This window comes from Lepidochelys kempii, chromosome 6 (genome assembly GCF_965140285.1).
Source record: "Lepidochelys kempii isolate rLepKem1 chromosome 6, rLepKem1.hap1, whole genome shotgun sequence".
NCBI classification, from domain to species: domain Eukaryota; kingdom Metazoa; phylum Chordata; order Testudines; family Cheloniidae; genus Lepidochelys; species Lepidochelys kempii.
In genome coordinates, this window is record NC_136385.1 from 19,083,550 (window position 1) to 19,105,915 (window position 22,366).

The 22,366-nt window shown below is 46.9% G+C and overlaps 1 protein-coding gene across 1 annotated transcript in view; it reads left to right on the plus strand.

The window, feature by feature from the left end:
* The first annotated feature begins 3,247 nt into the window (after nt 1-3,247).
* LOC140912507 (NACHT, LRR and PYD domains-containing protein 12) overlaps nt 3,248-22,366 on the plus strand; it is a 284,723-nt gene continuing 265,604 nt past the window's right edge. Inside the window, exon 1 of the mRNA XM_073346992.2 lies at nt 3,248-3,420. The gene's annotated coding sequence lies outside the window, so the exon portion shown is untranslated. The remainder of the gene's footprint in view (nt 3,421-22,366) is intronic.

Genomic DNA, 22,366 nt, shown 5'->3' on the forward strand with positions numbered 1-22,366 from the left:
ATACTCTGAACAGAAGCCAGGGTGAATTGGGGTGTGATGGTCTCGTTCTCTGGCTGTGTTAGAACATCCCCATCCCCAGGGTGCCCCATGTTCTATGGAATCAGGATGGGTGAAGTGAGGGCTCCTCTTCCAAGTTGAAGCCGAAGGGCACTGCCAGAAGATGGGAGACCCCAACTGCATTTTTAAAGGGTACCAAGTGTGCCCTGCTCCATGGCTGTCCATCTCCAGATGTCCTGCAGTGAGTTCTGTTTCCCTTTTCATGCTCTCATCCCTGTCGTCCTTTTTTGTACCTAGTCCATGGCCATGGGAATCTCTTTGCTTTTGTGCAATGTGGAGGGTCATCTCTGGGACCATGTTTGATTGGAGGCAGCATGTGACAATCACCAATGCACAGACAGTAGGTGGGGAGAGAGCAGAGTCACAAAGCAGCTGAACAGGTTCTCAGGTGGTAAAGTGAAGCCCATCAAATCCCAGGCAGTGCTTGTAAAAAGCGGGCAAGGTCTTTGCAGGCTAAACTGTGAACGCTGCAGTGGTGCAGATCCGGGGGATTTTCCCGTGGCTGTGGACAGGGAGTGAAAACTTTTGCAGAGAGACACATTTCCTCTGCAGATTTATTCAGCATTTGTGTTGGGAACTGCTTGGGACAATCTCACATGCAGCAAACAGATCCTCTCACCCCTTTGTGCTACTTTTCACATTCTCCAGGTAGTAGTAACAGGGCCATCAGTTGAGTGATTACTAGTCCCCACTGCTACTGAAGAGACTGGGAATGAACAGAGGGGTGTGAAGGGTGGCTGCAGGGCCCAGATCTTTGGCTCCTCCTGTTCCCCAAAGGAGCTGCTGTTTGCACTTACGCATTTCTACTTTGAAACCTGATGGAGAATCATAATGGTGCAATTTAAGGGGTCGTCCCCACTGGAAAATTGAACAAATTTAACTTAAATTAGCTTTTAGAAAGGAAGGATGATGCAGAGTCAGTGTGCTGGCCCCGACATTGGGCACCTGGTTTCAATGATCTTCTCTGCAAGAGACTCCCTGTATGACCTTAGGCAAGTCACTTAGTTGCTGTGTACTTCAGTATCCCCATCTGTAAAATGGGGATAACAGCATTGCCCTACCTCCAAGGAGGGGTTGAGAGGAGAAATACATTCAAAATATTGAGTTGCTCAAATACTATGTTGACTTGCCAACATTTGCAAACAAAAATAGATATCTACATATATGTGCATAAATCTGCATAGATTGACATATTGCCTGTTTGCTCTACTCACACCCACTTGGTGCATTGCTTCCCTCCATCTCACTGAGCATTCGTTGCACACCCACTTTCATTCCGTCCTGTTCTTCCACCCACACACTCATTACACACAAACTCTCCAGGCACCACTTACTGCACCACCCACCCCCGTTCATTCCACACTGAGTACACACACCCTGGACACAGACAGAGCCACTCACTGTGGATACCCACCCCACCCATTCTATAGCCATCTGTGCCCCCTGCACACACCCATTCACGCTCCGTTCAGCGCACACATCGCCCCACTCGTTTCATGCACACGTCACCCAATACACATCACCCCCATTCATCCTGTGCACACGTCCCATCACTTCCAGGTGCCTCCACGGCTCCACCAACCCAACCCCCAAGCTACACCAGAGCAGGAGAGCACAGCCAGAGGCCTGGCCCTTTATAGGCAGATCCCCGGAGAAGGAGAGGTTTCTAGGTGTTCAGTACAAGTCTTATCCTTGTGAGCACCCCAGTCCCTGGCTCCCGCCTCTACCCCCAACTCCCAATTCCCTGGGCAAGAAACTGCCACAGTCCTAGTCCCCCATACAGCCCACGGGCTCCCACCCGGTATCTGATCTCCTAAGTTTAATACCTGGTTCCCATGTCTCTGGCCAGAAAACTTCCCACTCCAGTGTCCCTCTGTATCCCCCAACCAAGGGGTCGCTCAGTCTGGTTCCCCCCCAAACCCCAGACCCCACATCCCCACTTTCCCTGAGCTCCTAGCTCCCTGCTCCACCCCACGGATATGGGCTGGACTTTGCCAGTGAGGCCCCCAGGATCCCCACCCCCCCCACCTGAGGTGACTACCAGGGGACTCCCAACCCCTGACCCCCTCTGTGTGGGGTGCGCCTCTGACCCTCGGTCCTCCCATCTGCCATCCTATGTGGCTCTGACCCACTGCTCTCATGTACCTGTGACACCTCATGTGCCTCTAATGCCCCCTCCCTGCCCCATGTATCTGCATAGCCCCGTGCTGGGGGAGGTGTGGAGCAGCACTGCCCCAGGGCGAGGGCAGGGAGGAATCCTGGGTTTGTAGACAGACCACAGCACCTGCTGCCCCCTTCAAGGTGTGTTACATGCTCCCCCTCCCCCCGCCATGTGCCAGTCCCTCTCTGTGGGCTGGTGCCTCAGCCCCACCTCTCCTGCTCCCTGCCCCCGTGGGGTGACGTGAAGGGAGCAATCGCTGCACTGCCCTGAGCACAGGGGCTGCAATTGTGCCTGGCCTCACACAGCTCAGGCAAATCGCAGGCTGCTGCTGAGAGTGGGGGTGCCCGTCAGTCCTCCTGCCCCTATAACCCAAACCACAACCCCCTGGGCCTAGTGCCGGTCGCTGGCTGAACTGAAAGCAAGGCTGGGAGCCAGCAAGCGCCAGGCGCACATGCCACTGAGTCGAGCCACCCGAAAGGTGAAAGGAAAAACGAGGCCCCAAAGGCAGCAGCCTTCCAAGCTTTCCTTAGCTCTGTGCTCTCGCACAGACAAGAGAATTGTGACACTAAGAACCAGTCACATTGGGGGGGAGGTTAAAAAAAGCCCCCAAACAACAACAAAGCAGAAGCCACCCCTGCCCCGCAAAAAGAAAGCCCCCAAACACACAACGGGTTGTGCAAGTTGTGCCCTTCCCCCTCTGTGCTCCTGTGTAACAGCCAGGCTCAACTGAGCCCTGGGAGGACAGGGCAGCACTGAGGTGAGTGAAGGGTTAACTCTCTGAGTGGAAAGAAAAGGAGGACTTGTGGCACCTTAGAGACTAACCAATTTATTTGAACACGAGCTTTCGTGAGCTACAGCCCACTTCATTGGATGCAAGTGAGCTGTAGCTCACGAAAGCTCGTGCTCAAATAAATTGGTTAGTCTCTAAGGTGCCACAAGTCCTCCTTTTCTTTTTGCAAATACAGACTAACACGGCTGTTACTCTGAAACCTCTCTGAGTGGGTTGCTCTGAGTTTCACTTTCACATGTGAGTTTCCTCACTCAGTGCAGACTCTGCAGGGTGGGGCGAGAGGGAGCCAGTGCTGCTCGTTCTGGGTCCTGGGCTCTTCTTGTCTCTCTATTTGTGGGTCTAAATAGTGAGAAAGCGGAGGCAAAGGAAGGAAGCTGGATACCAAGTTCTGTCTGGACTCCCCCCTCTTACAGTAAGTGCATCATGCTCTACGTTCCTGTGACTCAACTCAGTACAGCTTTGTATGGGTCAGAGCAGAGGGGAACTAGCTCGTCCTGCCTGGCCTTTGTCATCACAAATGTCTGGCTGCAGTAAAGAAGAATCTTGTCTAAGGAGTGGAGAATCCAGTGTGCCAGATATAGGGAGCCTGGGTGTAGGACCCTGCAAGGTGGGAGGTCCCAGAGCTTTGGCCACAGCCTGAGCCTGAACCTCTATTAACTGCAATTAAACAAGGCCTCATGAGCCTGGATCAGCTGGCATGGCCCAGCCACGGGTTTTGAATTGCAGGGTAGATGTGTGCCCTTGTTGCTAAGAAGGCCAATGGCATTTTGGGATGTATAAGTAGGGGCATAGCGAGCAGATCGAGGGACGTGATCGTTCCCCTCTATTCGACATTGGTGAGGCCTCATCTGGAGTACTGTGTCCAGTTTTGGGCCCCACACTACAAGAAGGATGTGGATAAATTGGAGAGAGTCCAGCGAAGGGCAACAAGAATGATTAGGGGTCTAGAACACATGACTTATGAGGAGAGGCTGAGGGAGCTGGGATTGTTTAGTCTGCAGAAGAGAAGAATGAGGGGGGATTTGATAGCTGCTTTCAACTACCTGAAAGGGGGTTCCAAAGAGGATGGCTCTAGACTGTTCTCAATGGTAGCAGATGACAGAACGAGGAGTAATGGTCTCAAGTTGCAGTGGGGGAGGTTTAGATTGGATATTAGGAAAAACTTTTTCACTAAGAGGGTGGTGAAACACTGGAATGTGTTACCTAGGGAGGTGGTAGAATCTCCTTCCTTAGAGATTTTTAAGGTCAGGCTTGACAAAGCCCTGGCTGGGATGATTTAACTGGGAATTGGTCCTGCTTCGAGCAGGGGGTTGGACTAGATGACCTTCTGGGGTCCCTTCCAACCCTGATATTCTATGATTCTATGATTCTATGTACCCTTAGTGACCTGGGTGCTATTCCCAGGTCTCTCTGAAGTGGCCTTGTGCAAGCTCTCCCCTATTAAAGTCTATGTCTACACTGCACAGTTAACCCAGGTGATTGGCACCTGAGTCTGAGCACTTGGGTTAGCCTAGCCTGGGTGTGAGTGTCCCCACAGTAAAGCCGTACCCGTGTTACTGTGCTCTCACTGTTTCTGCACTCACCTGTGTGTGGCTGGGGGGTAGGGTTGCCAACTCTCCCAGACCGGACTGGACGCCATTGACACAAATGAGGACGCCATCACCGCAAAATGGAGTCCAGTCTGGGAGAATTGACAACCCTACTGGGGGGATATCCCAGGGCTCTCTGTGCAGAGACACACTAAGATTCTTTCCTAGTCAATTGTGGGAGAACTTATTTGTCCTCCAGGGGATTTGTGGGAAGAGCGTTGGAGGCCTATCAGCACTCCAGTGATTTTTGCCAGCATCCTCACGATAAAATGGGTGGGTTCCAGCCTGACTTAAATCAGAGCCTGGGTTCCATCCCCAAAGCCGGGTGAGCTCGCCTGGCCTTAGAGCACCTCCAAACCAAGGTCAAAGGTTTTACTGGGTGGATGGTGGGGTGGGGTGGGGTGCGGGATGTTAAGGCTCAAACCTGGGTAAGAGCCTGGGTGAACTGTGCAGCGCAGACATTCCCTAACCGACAAATGATCGTGACCTCCATGGTATGAGAGCTTGGCTTAGAACAGGGGTGGGCAAACTTTTAGGCCCAAGGGTTACATTGGGGTGCGAAACTGAATGGAGGGCCGGGTAGGGAAGGCTGTGCCTCCCCAAACAGCCTGGCCCCCGCCCCCTCTCCGCACCCTCCCACTTCCTTCCCCCATGAATGCCCCCCTTCAGAACCCCTGACCCATCCAACCCCCCCGCTCCTTGTCCCCTGTCCATCCCCTCCCAGGACCCCGGGGCCCCAAACCATCCCCCTGGAACCCCACCCGCTATCCAACCCCCCTGCTCCCTGTCCGCTGACTGCCCCTCCTGACCCCTATCCACACCCCCACCCCTGACAGGCCCCCCAGGACTCCCACGCCTATCCACCCCCCCCCCGTTCCCCATCTTCTGACTGCCCCCCCCAGAACCTCTGCTCCATCCAACCGCCTCCTGTCCCCTGACTGTCCCCCCGAACCTCCACCCCATCCAATTGCCCCCTGCTCCCTGGGACCCCCTGCCCCTTATCCAAGCCCCCCGCCCCTGCCCCCGCTCCCTTACCATGCTGCTCAGAGTGGCAGGAGCTCGCAACCATGTCGCTGCGCTGCCCAGCAGGAGCGGCAGGCCAGAGCACCGGCAGCGTGGCGCACTGAGGCTGCAGGGGAGGGGGGACAGCAGGGGAGGGGCTGGGGACTAGCCTCCCCGGCTGGGAGCTCAGGGGCCGAGCAGGACGGTCCCGCAGGCCGCAGTTTGCCCACCTCTGGCTTAGAATAAGGGTTATAAAGACAGGGACCACTCTAGCTATAGATAAATGAGGCAGCTGCCTACTATGGCAAATTCTGCCTGGGGTGGCCGCGCCAAACCTGAGTGACTCTGCAACCCTGTGCAGCAGGTGGCAGGGCTGCTCACTCAAATGTGGCCAGGCCACCCTCTGTCATGGCCACACATGAGCAAGTGGTGCTGTGACCTGGTGTTTGTCTCCCACCCTGCCTTCTACCATAACCACTGAGCCATCAGAAGGCTCACCATGCCCCCTTCCCCAGTTGAGAAACTCTGTTCTGGGGTGTAGGATGAGGGCAGCACACTGAATCATAGAATCATAGAATATCAGGGTTGGAAGGGACCCCAGAAGGTCATCTAGTCCAACCCCCTGCTCGAAGAAGGACCAATTCCCAGTTAAATCATCCCAGCCAGGGCTTTGTCAAGCCTGACCTTAAAAACCTCTAAGGAAGGAGATTCTACCACCTCCCTAGGTAACGCATTCCAGTGTTTCACCACCCTCTTAGTGAAAAAGTTTTTCCTAATATCCAATCTAAACCTCCCCCACTGCAACTTGAGACCATTACTCCTTGTTCTGTCATCTGCTACCATTGAGAACAGTCTAGAGCCATCCTCTTTGGAACCCCCTTTCAGGTAGTTGAAAGCAGCTATCAAATCCCCCCTCATTCTTCTCTTCTGCAGGCTAAACAATCCCAGCTCCCTCAGCCTCTCCTCATAAGTCATGTGTTCCAGACCCCTAATCATTCTTGTTGCCCTTCGCTGGACTCTCTCCAATTTATCCACATCCTTCTTGTAGTGTGGGGCCCAAAAGTACTCCACACAGTACTCCAGATGAGGCCTCACCAATGTCGAATAGAGGGGAACGATCACGTCCCTCTATCTGCTCGCTATGCCCCTACTTATACATCCCAAAGTGCCATTGGCCTTCTTGGCAACAAGGCACACTGCTGACTCATATCCAGCTTCTCGTCCACTGTCACCCCTAGGTCCTTTTCCGCAGAACTGCTGCCTAGCCATTCGGTCCCTAGTCTGTAGCGGTGCATTGGATTCTTCCATCCTAAGTGCAGGACCCTGCACTTATCCTTATTGAACCTCATCAGATTTCTTTTGGCCCAATCCTCCAAGTTTTGCTACGGTGGCGGAGTATCCAAGCAACCTTTGTATTGAGGGTGCAGAAATATTAGCAGTAAGTCAAAGAGCTGGGAATGGAAGTCATGGTTTTTGGTCTTGCAGTTCAGTGGACTTTCCATGAGGCTACAGAACGTTGGATGGGAAAAGTGTCTCTCATTTTGCTTCCCCAAACTGTGAGAAGCCTGCAGCTTTTCACATCACAATAATGGACTAAAGCTGGGGCCAAAGTCACACTACTCACAATAAATTAATGAGTTAGCAACTGTAGTTGTTGTCTCCCTTCCAGCCCTTTACTGTAAAGTGCTAGTTTTACAGTCTGAAAGAGGCCATGGTGGGGAGAGGGTGCCTGTTTTTCTTACCACTTCCCCAACAAAAGTCTTGTGACACCCCTGACAAATGGCCTCTCAGGTTTTCACTTTTAAAAATAAGGCTAATGAGAACAGAAGGCTGTGTGCAAACTGGGGGTGGTAACTGGCTACCTGCAGGCCCACCAGTTATTCTGGACACCTGCTGACACTGCATAAGTAAACCTTAGCTTCAATTTAAATGTGTTTTTAACTATCTGGGATGGGGCAAGGCTAGTTCTAATAAAAACTGATTTCAAAATGTCAGGAAATGCAGGGGCAGTTTGCAAAAGTGAGACTATGCTCTGATCATAGCAGACTGCAGAGAACAGCTGTTCTCCATTTCTGGACGGAAAAAACATCTGAAACTCAGTTTAAACAAGCTCTCTCCAGTGCCTTAATTGAGTCCACAATGCGTGATACTTTCAGTGAGCTAAGATCATATTACAGTCAATCAAATTATATGGAGTAAGCCAGAATCTTCAGTGCAGATAGACAAAGGAAGATATGGGTGTGGCAAGTTCTCTGCTCCCTCTTGGAAATAGAGGGCACATGTTTGCAGGTTCATATATTTGTATAGTTTGTTTATATATTTGTATTGCAGCCACAAGGGAGAATAACGGATTCCATTTGCTCTGGTTCCAAAATGTCTTGAAAGATCTCTGGAGCTGTGTTAGAAGAAGTAAAAGAAAGTAACTGGGGTGGAGCAGTGGGGGTAGGAGCTGTAATGGTATGAAGGGTGAAATGTTCCTCTCTGTGTCCCCAAGTGGAGGGACAATTGAACCAGACACCCCAGCCCTAGGAGTGAAAAAAGGAGGAGTGCTTGCTTATTTTATCTTCCTCTTCCTTTCCTTGAAAGCCCTTCTGTGCAGGTCTGGCTCCAATGAGCTGGAGTGGGAGCCGTCATGATTGACGAGCGAAATAGCCCATCTCTCTGATATTCTCCAAACCTACCAGGCAGCTTGTAACTCCTCCCTTTTGAAAGAATGTTTGTGAGAACTGGGGGCGGCAATGGAATGGACACATACATTTTGCCTTAGTAAGGACTGCAGGGCTGGGTCCCCAGTTTGTTCTTTTAGCTTTGTGTTTTGTAGATGGAGTAGTTTATGTTTAGGGTGGCCTGATTTGCAAGATTATCTCTACAGTTTTCTTTTAGCATCTGTGATAGGCCTGTCTCCACATTCCACTGCATTAAACATTGTATATTTGAGAATTGGTAGAGTTAGTAAAATGGTTCCTATAATACTTACAAGATGGCAGCTGTAATGTCACAAAATAAACCCTGTCAGATTTTGCTTCGGTATATTGAGAGAAAAGAAGCAAACATTCTTCCTACAATTTTAACTTCCTCATCAAGAAAAGTTACCAAAAAGAAAAGAAGTAGAATGTGTCTATTTTATTTTTACTAGAAGCGGAACATTCTGAACGTTCCCATAACAGGTCTTTCCTGCATGTTCTTTGTGAGTGCAGTGGATACTGTGCCAAACACTGATGAGTGTTCATAATGTCAGATTATTCTGGCCTTACCACTTTCCTTGTTTTGTAGAGTTACACTGCCAGTTTTCCCAGGACATATTTTAAGGCATTTGTATAATATTTAAGAAAAATAAAAACTATGAACATGCATAAATTACTACAAATCTAAGACTTTGGAAGAAACTAAAATTTGTGGAAATTCATTTTGCCCCGTAAGTGGGCCATTAGTTTACTGTGGATGAATGAGCTCCATTCCATTTCCAACAGTTATCTGTGTTCATTAAATCATAAAACCACTTCTCTCTGAAGACTTTTCCACAATATGATATGGTAGTTCTCCCCTTCAGGAAGGTTTTCCTGGGTTCAGTCTATGTTTTCCTACTGAATTTCAGCCCACTACTCCTAGTTGTATTCTTCTGGGCCAGCCTAAACAAACCTTCTCTTTGGAGCGTTCCTTTCTGATGCAGTGTTTCCAGAGAGTGATCATGTTCTCGTTTAGTTCAGGTTTAGTCATGCTCTACAGCTGAGCCATATTCTTGTGTCCGACTGAGTTCCAGTAGTCATAGTACTCAAAGGGGTGCCAAAGACAGCTGTTTGCCACGTTTCTGTCCCACTTCTAACCAGGGATTATTGAAGCACAACAATGCTCCAGATGTGTCTTCTTTTCCTGGCCATGTGTCCTACATTGGGGCTGGGGCGGTGGTGATATAGAGCCCTGTCCTGAAAAACCCACCTGGCCAGGGCAATCCTGAGATGGCCACCTAGGCTGGTTTTACAGTGCCCATGGAAATGATGGATTCACCATCTCTTACCGTCAGACTGTGTGCCATTCTGGAAGATCTGCTTGAATGAAACGTAAGCTTTGGTCTCAGTACAGGGGAGACTGTGTGAAATTCAGTGGCTTCTGTTATACAGGAGGTCAGACAAGATGAAGTAGTGGTCCTTTCTGGACTGAAAATCTCCAAATCTGTGTGAGGTTGAGTTTTCTCACCACTTTTCTTAGCTGTTACTGTCCCTATTGTGTCATTTCCTTCTTTCTCAGGTGGATCCTGGCTTCATTGTCCGGGGAGTGGAGATAGGGATTGGCTGGTCGCTCTGTCCAGAATCCTATCTAAGGACAGAAACTCCTGAGCTGCCGCTGGCTGCCTGGGGCCGCGCTCCTGTTGTGAGGTCTCAGCCCCTGTTGGGCCGGGCAGTCTCAGGGCCGTGTCGCCAGAGGGAGTTTGTGACTCGGGGGAAGCTCGGTGGGTGCAGGGGGAAGCTAGGCAAAGCCAGAAACTGGCAAGGGGGGCTGGTTTGGCCCAGTGTGATGTTATCTGGTTAAAATATGAACATGTCATTGTTGCTACCACTGTTATAGAATTGCAACAAAGCTTGTACGACGTGTGTCAAGCAAGGTGTTGTCGGGAAGGTTATGATTTGCTCCATATGATTAGGCTGTTTGTACGCGTGTGTCATGTTTGTATCTGAAGTTAAGAGTATTGGCTCTATACCTGTATTTCTAACGTGTTTGCTTCTGGGTAGCACCCATAAGTTATTTAGCCTGCAAATCTCAAAGGGACTATTCAAGTTAAATGGCTTATTAAGGAACACTTAATTCACAGTGGACTATCTACACTTATGCTTCTGCTGTGACTGAGCAAAATCATGCATGGACATGTGACTTGCCCATGTGACCCCAAACACCGTCTTGTTCCCTGAAATTTTCTACAGTGAGAACAATTGGATTCCCTTCACTTGGCAGGGGCTATAAAAGGCGCTGGAAACATCTGTAGCTGTAGCACTTGTAGTGTGACCATAACCTTAGTGAGCTATGGGACCTGTTATCTGCAGGTCACTGGTTTGAATCCTGCCCAGCTCAGTAGAAATTAAAATGTATTGTCCTTGAATGGATGTTTGATAGCCTCTATAGGGGGTGAGTTTGGTGGGTGCAAACCCCCAGAGTAGACCCATGGCACTGGATAAGTCACATCATCGGAGGCCTCATTTTCGGGGGGAGGGATAGCTCGGTGGTTTGAGCATTGGCCTGCTAAACCCAGGGTTGTGAGTTCAATCCTTGAGGGGGCCATTTAGGGATCTGGGGCAAAAATTGGGGATTGGTCCTGCTTTGAGCAGGGGGTTGGACTAGATGACTTCCTGAGGTCCCTTCCAACCGTGGTATTCTATGATCTCCATTTTTCCTCTTTCCTGCTCAAACCTCTGGACTTTGAACTTATACTAATGGGATCATTCTAACCAAGGGACTAAGGGCCTTCCAATGATTTGGAAGCAACCAGAGACTTGATTTAAGCTAGAAGTTTATTCCATCACTGCTACAAGCCTGATCCAAGAACGTTGCAATTATTATATGTCTATTGACCTGGGTATGTGGCTGGTCCTTAGGGATCAGAAGAACCCTTTTGTTTGATTAAGTTAGTTTTAAATAACCACTCACCATTAAGTCTAGTGATTTTGGCAGTGATACAAGGACTGGAATCCCTAAGGAGGCTGCTTTTCTGACTTCTTGTTAGCCAATGTGGTGAAACAGAAGTTTACTTTTGTTGCTGGTTTGGTATATCTTATGGAAGAATAACCACCAGTTTTGGGGTGTATCTGTCTTATTTCTCAGCAGTTTGTCCTAAATTTGGTATTCTCAGTTTTGACCCACTGAGGCACGGTGACACCCTGTTCTAAGGGAGAAGCTGGGATTGTGATTGGTTGAAGCTGTCTGAGGAGGCCTTGCAGGAGAAGTCAGTGCAAAAAGTTTGAAGTACCCCAGGTCCCATAAAGCAGAACAGGTCAGAGTTTGAGGTTGGGCAGCTGCTCCATAACATGTGGTCCCACAGCTGGAGCCTGAAGCAGAGGGAGGGCTTAGGCACCAACTAGAGTGGTAACCGAGGGTTGAAGAACTTTGCCCTTATGCCAGGGCTCATGGTACCCCTGCAATCAGTGTGTGTAGGTCTTGAGGAACCCCGGACAGAAAGTGTTAAGGTTTGTGGAAGTTGTGTGGTGAAGAATCGCCCCTCTTGTAAGGGGGCTGTGAAAGCCTGAGTGTTTATGGGAACCCATGGAGGGCTTGAGCCCGGAGGTCCTAGTGTTTGGAACACTGACAGGACTGGCCTGGAGCGTGTGTGTTATGAGAGGAGATGGAGCACTTGTAAATCAGGAAGAGGAGGAAGCAACGTGCTGGGGAAGGGGCTGCTGTGGGCAGCCATAGGAGGAAGTACTACAGGGGTCTCGGAGCAGCGATGCGAAGGGGAAAGGGGAGGTTGGTGGCAGCTGTCCTGCAAATGAGTTAATGTGCGACATTCTGCTGCGTATGGCAGAGTGTGAGATGGAAGGAAAATGTGTGTTTCACTCAAGATGGATGATTCTAGGCCAGCAGGTGTAATTAGTAATTGCAGAGAGGCCAGCACTAATGATCCTTCAAAGACAAATAAAGCATTCAGTATATTCAGATCCATCCAAACACTAATTTTAGAGTGGGACAGTATGTGATCATCACTGTTTTATTAACAGCAATGGAAGTGTCACCTGACACCGATCCTTGATGACTCCATAGCAAGAATGATCTGCTGCAAAATCATCCCCTGAGGTAGAAATCCATGTGTGAAGAACAGTTAGTGGAGAATAAAATCTTCTGTAACATCCACTCCGTCACCATTTCTCTTGGTTCTAATTTAGCCTAGAAGGTGGGGAAGTAGAACTAATCACACAGCACCATCATTGATTTCTGGTTAAACAGATGGTACCATGTGGTGCTTATGCACAACTCTAATTTATAAATTTTGCAGAAGAACTTAGGGTTTGTGGCCAGTAGGAATGTGGATGGGGGGCTTTAAATGTACCAAATATCCCCTGCTCCCTGTAACTCTAAACATAATATTTTCTTTTCCTCCTTCAAAAAATTATTATCCTGCTTCTAATGCTAAAAGGGGAATAAAATGCAGAAAATACCATAATTAATATTGCAGCAACATATATAGAAGCACACAGCCTGCAATACCCTATATAGCATAAAGCACATAGTAAATTCATATAATAGCAGGCCATAAACCAGTCTCCACTTTCCAAAACGACACATAGAATGTGTAACTGGGAAACTTTAAAAGGTTTAGCATCTAAGAATCTGGACACTTAACCCAACCTACAGAGGCTCCCACCTGGCCCCATGACCATCTCCATGACATCCTGCTTATCCCTATTGCCGGGTGGGATTTTTGGTCTTCTGGTGCCCTTAGAAGATAGTGGGCCTATGGCCTCTATTAAGTGTTTCTCTTCTCTCATCTACCAATAGGCTCCCTTGGTTTCACCCACAGACCAGACGTAATCCACTCTAGGTTCTCCCATTGCCTGACTCCACAGGGTCTTCTCTTCCCATCCACAGCCATGTACCTTCCAAACAAAATCTCCTCAGTGGTTCCTTTGCTCTTTCAGGCCTTGACATAACTTAATGATATAACACAACATACACTGTGCAGGACTACAATTCAATGTAATTCACCACTAGCAAGCCAGGCAAATTATAAACTCAACCCCCACCCAGTAATTTCCTATTCTTGCAGTTCCCCTATTCAGAAACCCCAGGGAAAAAGCTAAGCTTTGCTATGTACCTTGAAGAACATCAAATTTGGGTTATTTTGAACGAAGGGACGGGGAGAAAATTACAAAGTTGTGAGGCCCTCACAGAGAATGCCCTGCTAGCAGCCCCTTGTTTATACCAGCAGGGCTTTAGTATCTCTGCTGATCTCAGCTGAGGTGCTGTGTCATAAGGAGAGATGGGGGTGGAAGTGTCTCATAGATAGGTAGCTCCTCAACCATCTAGGACTAATGTTAAAATTCCCATCCCACTGTTTTATGGTTCTTTCATAATTTCACCTTGCTGTGAGGCAGATCAGTATTATTGTCTCCATTTCACAGTGAGCCAGTGACAGAGCCAAGAATAGAACCCTGAAGTCTGGGCTCACAGGTCTGTGCATTAATCACAAGATCATCCGTCCCCTAATTTATCCCTGCTGGATTTCTTTTGCTTCTTTTTCCCTCTCTTGATCCCAGTCTCTGTCTTTCAATCTCATCACACTCTCACTGTCTTTGACAAGGCTGAAGTTGGTTCCTTGTTCCTTATTTGTGGTTCCCTTATTCAAAGACCAAAAATTCCTAAATATTCAATGTAAAATTTAATTTTCAGACTTCACCATAATAGATGTGAATGAATCTTATAATAGTTGATAATGGTGATTAATAAATTAATAATTTAAATAAAAAACTGGGTTTTGACTGGTTATGACAAAGTATTTCTCAGGTCACCACAAGTGACATGTCGCTACAACCATTAGATGGCTCTGAAGTAGCTGGGATACGTCTTTTCCCAGCCTGAAGCTTTATTCCTGACCAATATGCTGACCTATGTCTAGGGCTTCTTTTTTTCAGGGTTTATTAGTTTCATTTGGGGGTGTGTGTGTTATTTTTTAGCTATTTTTGAGTCTTATGTAGATGTCAAAAAATCAGAGGGTTCCAGGGTTTTTTAAGTACATACGGTAATGAGTCATGTACATTATGTAGTATTATACAGTCAGATATTACTGTAGTGAGTAATCTCCTTATAATGTTCCCTTGTGCAATTTAACATAGCACTGTTTCAAATGTATAGCGTCCACCAGCTGGGTCTACACAGACCCTGCTGATGCACAACATCTTGGTGTGCTTAAAAATTGCACACCTGTAGTCCGTATTACTGCTCTGTGTACAAGAAGCCCCTAAATACAAGCAAACATTTCCGTTGTTTTGTCTAGTCTTTATTGGATAAACACCAGTTTCATTTTTTGTATCGGGGTGTTTTTGTCCATGTTAATCAGTAAAAACCTAAAATCAGAAGCCCTACATTTGTCACCCCCCCCTACAACCTTCCATAAGAAACTGGGTTTTGACTGCCCCTAAGTGACAAAACACTTCTCGGATCACCCCAAGTGACACATCCCTGCATCTGCTGTGCCATTATGAAGCCATGAAGCTATGCCACTCCCAGAGCTGACATTTCATTTTAAGGCTGAGCTCTGCCAAATATTTCACCTCCATTTCTATTTTGGGTTTTCTTTGTTAGTAAACATAGAATTTGCATTTAAAATCAAACAAAAGCAGTATTCTACCAATTCATTGCAAATCCAGCTGTAATGTTTTCACAGAAATTATATGGACAGTTGCAAATTATGAAGTCTGTAAGAACCCTGGTTTGGTCTTAGACAAATTAAAAACAGGAAAAATGGCTAAATTTATCAAAACTTGTTTGTTACAAATAAAAAATGTGTTATGATTAGTATTGTGTCTTTTGCTCATTACACAAAAAACATACTATGAAGAAACTCCATGGGCTCAGCTGGCTCCCAAAGAACCATGTTTATTAACTATATACAGACATGCAAGGCCTAGTTTAATACACACTGCTCCTCTGACTAGTTTCTGATGGCTTCTAGAACAGAACAGTGATCACCACTAGACAGCTCACAAGCTACTTAAAGGGGTATTACTCTATTCCTATGTACTACAATTAGTTGAAACAGTCTTTAGTGTTGCCGTGAGTCTCCTACAGCAGCAATGTGGCTTGGTACACTTTCCTTTTCAAGGAATTGAGAGAGCTCTTCATCTGTGGCTGGAATATCTCCACTTTCTTTCCTTTTTAATTCCAAAATTCCATAAAGAAACACCAGCTCTCTGTTTGGCTGAGATTGTGGTGTGATGCTGGTAGACCAAATGCCAGTTCATCCTAAGGCTGAAAGCGTCACCCGAGCACTGACAAATTCATAGCTGGAAACCAGTCCAGCTGTCATGCGTGTTAGTATTGTAAAAATAGATCTAAAGATTGTATGAATGTGTTCAGTGTTTATACTACTTGAAAAGCTAGTAGGATGTTGCATGGATTGTTCTCACTCAGCTATACCTACCCCATGTCATAAAGCCTTAGCAAACATTTGCAATGGAAACCGCTGTGACTTATTATTCGTTGTATAATGCAACGAATGGGACATTGTGTGAGATCAAAGACTTTAAAGTGTATTCCTCCTTCCCCTCCCCCACCAGAAAGAAGAGACCTGCCTGTGAACTGTTGCTATAAGCTTGATTTCTGAGGAGCAAAGGTATAAAATGCCTCAAACAGAAAAATCAAGGTGTCTCTTTGCTTTTTGGACTCTGACAGGGCCAGAGATATTAAGACTGAAGTAGACACCCCTAGAGTTATCTCCGGGTTTGCCCTGAAGGGCATTTTGAATTAACAAATCTCTACAACTTTGCTAATCTTAAAACATAGCTGGTAGCTCATCTGTGTGTATATGCCTGCTTGCCCCATTTCTTTTCTTAGTTATTAAATCTGTAGTTAGTTTACTATAGAATGGGCTGCCAGTGTTGTCTTTGGTGTGAGGTCTAAGGTATGACTTGCCCTGAGATAAGTGACTGGTCCCTAGGGACTGGAGCAACTTGAGTATTTTGTGATTTTTTGGAGTAAAGCAACCATTGATGACAAGCTGAGCTGACCAGGTTGGCAAGACAGGGGACCAAGGAGACTGTGACTTCATGACAAGTCAACTATAGTACTTCAGAAGTTCATATTTGTTACAGGGTTGGTGAAATCTAATCACAGAACACACATATCCTAGGAGGTTTCAGCAGCTGGGATTCCCAAACTGTGCAGAAGCCATAGATGGTACCCATGTGAGCATAATCTGTCCAAAAGAAATGCAAACAGGTTCATTGGCAGAAAGAGATATTCCCTAGTGTTACAAGCTTTGGAGGACCATCAAGGGCGATTCATTAACACATGTATGGATAAAATGCGTGAAACCAGGGTGTTTAGAAACTTGAGACTCCTTGACAGTGGGCAGGAAGGTACCCTATTTTTACAGAATAAGGACATCAAAATAGTCACTGTTTCCACTATGAGTCTGGGGGTCTTGGCCTACCCACTGCTCCCCTAGGTTCTTCTTCGAGTGATGTTCCCAGGGGCGCTCCACTGTAGGTGCGGCAGCGGCTTCGCTTCTTGAGTTGGAGATCTCAACAGCAGTGGCCGTGGGACCTCACATGCGCACCTCCCCTCCCGTGCGCAGGTCGTATATATAGCGCTGTGCAGTCCTACCAGCCTCAGTTCCTTCTCTCCTGCCTGCGGTCTGGAATGGAACACTTAGCAGAGCCCACGTTGCTCTTTAGATAGTAGCTTTCCTGCTTTCTTCTCATCGTTGTTAGTTTCCCTTTTCTCTTTCTTCCTCCTAAAACAAAAGAAAAGAAAAGAAAATATTTCATTCTCCCATTTTTCGCTACTTCCCCTCAGGGAAGTGACTCCCTCACCCGTATGTCTGGTTCACCCGTGTTTAAGCAGTATGTCTCCTACGGAGCTGCCTTCTCTATAACGGACGGCAGCTCAAAGTGTATCCACTGCCTAGGAGAGGGACTCATGCCTCAGAAGTGTTCCCATTGCCTGGGGTTAAAGCCGAGAGACAGAAGGGACAAGGATCTTAAACTCAAATTCATTCTCATGGATAAGTCCCTGCAACCTGCGTCGGACCCCGGTTCCTTTTCCTCACCAGAGAATTCCTCACGCTCGGGGAGGCTGTCTACTGACCCTCACTCCTCTAGCCCCAGCAAGAGCAAAACATCCTCTGATAGGACTGAGGGTAAGAAGAGACCGGCCCCTTCCTCAGTTTCTGAAGCACAAACAACAAGAGTGCCATCCCCGACTCGGTCCGTGGCTTCAACGGCATCTGACAAGGGGCACAGATCTGCTCCAGACTGACACCCTCTGTTCCTCAGAGTCAGTCTAAGGAAGGAAATGGGGTGAAACAGTATTGGCGTCACCTTCTGTTGTTGGCGACTGAAGCGGGCCCCCTACTTCGTTACAGCTCCAGGACTGTTCCTGGCATCGAGGAAGCCATCGGCACTGACAACGGCACCGGCAAAACAGCTGGCTCCAGTGAAGCCCTCGGCCCTGATGCTGCGCACGGCACCGAAGCCCTATTCACACAAATCCTTGGTACAGAAAAAGCCACCCGCACCTTTGCAAACTCTGAATAAATCTGTAGCTCCAAAAAGCTCTCTGGTGCCATCTGCTGATCCTTTTCCATATCACACCTCAGCGCCACACTCCACATCAGAACTGAGGAGAGCTTCCCCACATGGATTCACACATTTGTCAGACCTCCCTATATCTGGCACACCGGATGCTCCACTCCTTAGACAGGAGGTTTCCTAAGTCTTACCCACATAACAATCAAGACACTCTTCACACTGTCCCACAGGGACGGCACCTACTTTCCCTAGTGACGTCGAGGATGAATATCAAGAATCTTTTGCCCCATCAACATCAGGGCAATTGACATCAACTTACAGCCTTACCTGCCGCAGTTCAGGGCACCCAGTCTTTTCAGGGGCCCCCATGGATGCAACCATTTATTCCCTTTTCACCCTAATTGGCCATATTGGGACTCCTGGGCCACGTATAGGGCACAATTCGGTTATTCCTCACCGCTGCAAACACACCGGCTTCCATCCATCCCCTCCTCAACAATCTCTCGACCTCCAGAGCCACAGACAGTGCAAATACCAGCACTGGAGGAGGAAGTGGAAGGAGAGCAGGATGAGGAGGTAGGTCTGGTCCTCCATTTGTCTTCATCTTCACCTGATGAAGCCATCATGCCACCACCTCCCACAGTGGCTGATGATTTTTGTCACTTTCAGGAGTTGTTTTGTAGAGTGTCTGACTCCCTAAACATCCCGCTCCATGAGGTCAAGGAACAACAACACAAATTGATTGGCATTCTTCATACCTCCTCCAGAACAAAAATTGCCCTACCTATTAACAGTATTTTCCCAATCTCTGGTTTGTCTGTGGTGTGTACATACCAAGAGATTTTAGAGTGGATTGGAGTCTTTCATTGAGTGTAAGGAATTGTCTGTGTGCTCAGAAAAGAGTTTTTGTCCCTTGAACCTGCAAACCTTCTTTGACAGACTCCAGCCTCTATTCCCCCTGCATGCAAAAGGGCCGATAGGAAATATTATGTACCTGCAAAATATGCAGAGTTTTTATTTTCACATCCTGCCCTGAATTCTCTCGTGGTGAATGCAGTGCAGGTGAAGGGCTGTCAATATCAATCCCAAACTTGCCATTGTGACCGAGATTGGAAATGTTTAGATCTCCCGGGCAGAAAATCCTATTAGTCTGCTACCCTCCAAATTTGAATTTCCAACTATGAGGTCCTTATGGCCAAATACAATTACAGAAATTATTCTAAGCTGGAGGGACTTTGCCACTATCTGCCAGAGGCAAAAATGGAACAATTCCTGCCCCTCATTTTGGAAGGTCACTTAATAGCTCACATGGCCCCGCTGGCCTCCCTGGAATGCATCCGATGAAGTGAGCTGTAGCTCATGAAAGCTTATGCTCAAATATATTGGTTAGTCTCTAAGGTGTCACAAGTACTTCTTTTCTTTTTGCGAATACAGACTAACATGGCTGCTACTCTGAAACCTTAGCTGACACAGCTGCCTGATCCATTGCGGCCACAGTAGTAATGTGACGTGCATAATGGTTGAGCCTTTCAGGATTCCCTAAGGAGGTGCAAAATACAGTCAAGGATCTCCCGTCCAAGGGACAAAAACTCTTTTCTGAGCACACAGACAACTCCTTACACTCAATGAAAGACTCCCGAGCCACTCTAAAATCCCTTGGTATATATATACACCACAGCCAAAATGGAGATCAGGAAAATATCAGCTCCCTTCATGATCTTGCCCTCAGCTATACTACCCGCAGTGGCAGTTTGACAACCAACTCCGTCATAGAATCATAGAATATCAGGATTGGAAGAGACCTCAGGAGGTCATCTAGTCCAACCCCCTGCTCAAAGCAGGACCAATCCCCAACTAAATCATCCCAGCCAGGGCTTTGTCAAGCCTGACCTTAAAAACTTCTAAGGAAGGTGTCAAGGTTCCTTCCCCACTCTGAACTCTAGGGACAGATGTGGGGACCTGCATGAAAACCTCCTAAACTTACTTTTACCAGCTTAGGTTAAAACTTCCCCAAGGTAGAAACTATTTTACCTTTTGCCCTTGGACTTTATCGCTGCCACCACCAAATGTCTAACTGGTATATTACTGGGAAAGAGCCCGTTTGGAAATGTCTTTCCCCCCCCCAAATCCTCCCTTACCTTTACTCCCCCTTTCCTGGGGAAGGCTTGATAAAAATCCTCACCAATCTGCATAGGTGAACACAGACCCAAACCCTTGGATCTTAATAACAATGAAAAAGCAATCAGGTTCTTAAAAGAAGAATTTTAATTAAAGAAAAAGTAAAAGAATTACCTTTGTAAAATCAGGATGGTAAATACCTTATAGGGTAATCAGATTCAAAACATAGAGAATCCCTCTAGGCAAAACCTTAAGTTACAAAAAGACACAAAAACAGGAATCTACATTCTATTCAGCACAACTTATTTTTCTCAGCCATTTAAACAAAACAGAATCTAGCGCATATCTAGCTAGATTACTTACTAAGTTCTAAGACTCCATTCCTGTTCTCTTCCCGGCAAAAGCATCACACAGACAGAGAGAACCTTTGTTTCTCCCTCCCAGCTTTGAAAGTATCTTGTCTCCTCATTGGTCATTTTGGTCAGGTGCCAGCGAGGTTATCCTAGCTTCTTAACCCTTTACAGGTGAAAGGGTTTTTCCTCTGGCCAGGAGGGATTTTAAAGGTGTTTATCCTTCCCTTTATATTTATGACAGGCTCATTAAGTTTTTACAAGCCCCTTAAGCAAACAGAGCACATTAACACATGGCACCGGAGTTCAAAGACAGACCCCTGCTTTGCAGGCAGACCCCAAAGAGCTTGCAAAATATCATCCTACAAAGCACCTAACATCAAACCCCTAGTGCTTACTATTTATGAGTCAATGGGAATATTCTGAAGAGCCAGAACTATAGCAGATAGTAAAGATCTGGCCTTAACGGTTTCCAATACCTCTCGCCAAACAAATTTGAAACCTTAATGGAAATCACATGTCTGGAATCCAAGTGATTTCCATTAAGAAAAGCATCTCTCCTGGGTACTGCAACCCTGGAGCTGGGACTGGGACAAACGCCAGGTTAGAAAACAGAAGAGTGATACTGCAAATCTGAAGGAACAGAAATGGACACCGTGTAGAGTCAAGCACGAGGGTTTATTGCGCACAGCACTGGCGGAGTATCACTTCGCTTATTAGACTCAGAGACACTGCTAAACAATTGATTACAATAGATTATATAGGGTGCTCATGGGTGGACAGAAGTGATGGGGTGGGAGGTCCCGAGCCCCTGGATAGGTTCTAGCAGCAAGACAAGATTTGCACAATAAACCAATAGTCTAAAAGATTACATAATGGCCCCGCCCATGGCTCAGGTTAACATATTGCTAATACACAGGTGTATTAATAGTTTCCCTCAAACTATTCCTGTTGCAATGTGTAGATTAAATCCTGGATTTTGGTGTCCATAGGAATGAGGTAGCTCTTCCGGTTGTCCAACAGGTACATTCCTGGGGGTTGAAAGGAAAAAGACAGTGAAAAGTACACAAAAAATAGTAATTGTTTTAGGGTTCACCATTGTGTTTCTGAGAACTAGAGTAGGCAGCTGTGAAGGGGGTGGATGTCATATCTCATACTGACATGTTGGGCCTCTCCCTGAACCCTGGTAGGCATTTGGGGATGGTGTTCACTATCTCCTTCCTGCATCAGGAGTAGACTTTGAGGCTCTTCTTAGTGCTTTGTGTGTCTGTAACTCATGATAATAACACCCAATTACTATTCCCCATCTGGAGTTTTGCTGACTTTGCTTATCTAGTTGAAACAAAGCGAGGTTGTCTCCTGTTTTTCTTAGCCATATATTGTTCATTGTTAGCTAGGCCCCAGGCCTCAGACCAAGCTGTGGAATTTGGGCCTGTGTGAAAAGTTCTTAGACAGAGACTATGGCTATGTTTTTACATACATGTTAATGGATTTTGGCCCTTCAAAATCAAACTTTAAAGCTATAATACATGTTCCCAGACAAAGCTAAATCCAAACATTTTAAGTAGCTGTTGGAGGTAGCCTTCATTTTAGGAACTAAACTAATTAATCTATGTATCAATTAAGCAATTCTGAAATGCCATCCAATTCAAAAGCTAGGCATAAATAATACATTGCCATTTTTGTGGTTATAAAAAGTTATTAAATGTGATTTTTAATGACAGATTTGGGGAGGAGAAGAGATGATTTATTTGGATTCTTTTTAAAAAACTAACTCCAGTAAGCAGTAACTGTGTTTTTTTTCTCCAGCAGAGTCTCTCCCAACCCCCACAGCCCAGCTAGGGCTGGGAGAGACAGAGTCGAACTCTCCTCTTTCCCAGGTCACCACCCACCAGGAGATCAGTCAATGTGGAATAATCTTTCACTCACTCTTTTGCATGCTCATAAAGCTTTTCCTGCTCTGCCTAAATGCTCCCCTCCCTTTCTACGTTCATCCAGTTACTCTCCCCCAGTGCTTTGCTATATACAGCCATCCCACTCAGTGGTGTGACTTGGACTGTCATACGCTT